The sequence below is a fragment of the Cervus elaphus genome, chromosome 31 (genome assembly GCF_910594005.1).
Source record: "Cervus elaphus chromosome 31, mCerEla1.1, whole genome shotgun sequence".
NCBI lineage: Eukaryota > Metazoa > Chordata > Mammalia > Artiodactyla > Cervidae > Cervus > Cervus elaphus.
The window spans coordinates 39,746,805-39,749,798 of NC_057845.1; positions in this window are offsets into that span (position 1 = coordinate 39,746,805).

A 2,994-nucleotide genomic window follows, 5' to 3' on the forward strand; every position below is an offset into this window, starting at 1 on the left:
AATGGTCATACTTATTATAATGGTCATACTTTTAAAAGACTGAAAATTCCAAATGTTAAGCAACTGAAACTCTTAGCATGTTGCTGATAATACTCAAAATGGCACAACCATTTTGGAGAAGAGTTTGACAAGTTCTATAGAGTTAATTACCCACTTACATAGTTATATTGGTATCTAATTATACTCTTGAGGCTTCTCTAGTGGCCTAGGTTTAAGAATCTGCCTGCCAATGCAGGAGACTCAAGAGATGCAGGTTCTGTCCCTGGATTTGGAAGATCCCCTGTAGAAGGAAATGGCAACCCATTCCAATATCTTTGCTTGGATAATACCATGGACAAAGGAGCCTGGTGGGCTACAGTCCATGGGGTCACAAAAGAGTCCAATGCAACTTAGTAACTAAACAACAACAAAGTACAGCAATACATTTGATTTATGTGGAAATATTTGAAGGCAAAATAGACTGGCATTAGTGGAGAACTAGACAAGTAGACAAATACACAGTTGGAGATTTCAAGCATCTTCCTCAATAGTTGATAGAATATTAGCCCAAAATATGCAGTAAAAAATTATATGCTATCTGCATCTCATTGACCACATTGATCTAAGTGATATTTACACTACAACCAACAACTGTGATATCCTTTTCAACTGTGCAAGGGACATTATGATGATAAAATTTATTCTGATTCATAAAACACATGTTAATAAATTTCAAAAGACTAGAATATTAAAGAAGATGCTCTTGGCTGAAAAAATAAACTTCTAAACAATAATTATGAAATAACTAGAAAAGGTCAAAGTATGTGAAAAAAACATGTGAAAATTTTACAGCACACTCAGTTAAAAAAAATAACTCAAAGAAATATTCACAAGATATATTAGGAAATATTGGAACTGAGTGATTATAAAAGCATATCCATTCAAAATTTGTGTAAAGAAGTTAAAACGGTGCTTGGAAATAAGTTTATATTTTTATAAGATACATTTTAAGAGAAATAAGTGATATAAATTCCTTTTTTAGGAACAAATAAAAGGAACAGAACAAAGCAAAAGTTAGTTTAGAAAAGAAATAACATAGACCATGAAAGTATCAGTAAAATAGGAAATAACATAGAAAGCATCATGCTAGTGAAATGTCAGGCACAGAAGGACAAACACTGCATAAGCTCACTTATGTGTGAATTCTAAAAAAGTCAAACTCATAAAATCAGATTGTAGCATGGTGGTTGCCAGGGTCTAGGGTATGGGAGAAACTGAAAGATGTTGGACATAGGGTACAAAGGTTCAGTTATATGGTATAAATATTTCCTGGAGATCTATGTATAGCCTGGTAACTGTCACAGTAGTGAATACTTGAAATTTTCTAAGGCAATAGGTGGCAATTTAAATCTTCTGAACACAGAGAATCACACACATGAGGGTAACTATGCAGAGGTGATGGATAGCTTGTTTAGGCTGACTGTGGTGATCCTTTTACAATGTATGTTTGTTGTTTAGTCTCTCAGTAATGTCCAACTCTTTTGAGACCCTGTGGACTATAGATCACCAGGCCCCTCTGTCCATAGGATTCTCCAGGTAAGAATACTGCAGTGGGTTGCAATTTCCTTTTCCAGAGGATCTCCACTACCCAGGGATCAAACCCACATCTTCTGCATTGCGGGAGGATTCTGTACCACTGAGGGGCTTCCCTGGTGGCTAAGCAGGGAAGAAGCTACCTGCCAATTCAGGAGACATGGGTTTGATCCTTGGGTCAGCAAGATCCTCTGGAGAAGGAAATGGCAACCTACTCCAATGTCCTTGCCTGGGAAATCCCATGGACAGAGGAGTATGTTGGGCTAAAGTTAATGGTGTCCCAAAGAGTTGGACAGGATTTAATGATTAAACAACAAGGACAACAACAAGTGGAAAGCCATTCACAATATATATGCACACACAAAAACATCAAGTTGTACACCTTAAATGCGTGCAATTTCTATATGTCAAATATATCACAATAAAATGATTTAAAAAGAAAATAAGTTTAAAATGTGTTTCTTTGAAACTATACTTAAAACTAATAAAATAAAATAGGACTTATAAGGATGAAATCTTTCAAACACACAATAGCAATGTAAGAAAAGAAAGAAGAGATAAGATGGCCTCCATAGATGTTAAACATTAATAAGGGAATACAATGAATAACTAGTTGCCAATGGACTTTAAAATGTAGTAGAAACTGGCAAATTCTTTGAAAAGCTTAACTTACCAAAATGGCATAATATGAAATAGAAAAGCCAAATAACTCTTAACTAGGGTGCAGACTATAATTTAAGATAAGGTTCACACACATACATACATCCAACTAAATAAAACAAGTCAGATAATTTTACACAAGAATTGCATCAACATATAATAAAGAAATAATATCAATGTTACATAAAGTCTTTGACAATAAGCATTTAGTATCGTTAACTATCATTAAAATTCCAGTGAGAACCTGCTATCAGAAAGGCTAAAATTAGAAAGACTGATCAAATTCCATGTTAGCAAGGACATGGAACATCACATCCTTTCTTGTATTGTTGGTGATACCATAAAATGTTACGACTTTGGGAAAATATTTGAAAATGTCTCATAGATAAGCATGAAAGTGAAAGTCGCTCGGTCCTGTCTGACTCTTTGCGACCCTGTGAACTGTAGCCTGCAGGCTCATCTGTCCCTGGAATTCTCGAGGCAAGAAAACTGGAGTGGGTTGGTGTGCCCTTCTCCAGGGGCTCTACCAAACCCAGGGATCAATCCCAGGTCTCCTGCGTTGCACATGGATACTTTACCACTTGAGCCACCAGGGAAGCCCCATAGATAAATATAGACCTACTCTATGATCAAAGAATTGCTTGCTAAATATCTACACCAGTAACTTAAAACATGTGCCCATAAAAAGGCTTGTATCGTAATGATTACAGCAGCTTCATTTATAGCAGCCCAAGACAGGAAACAACTAAAATGCACATGAAG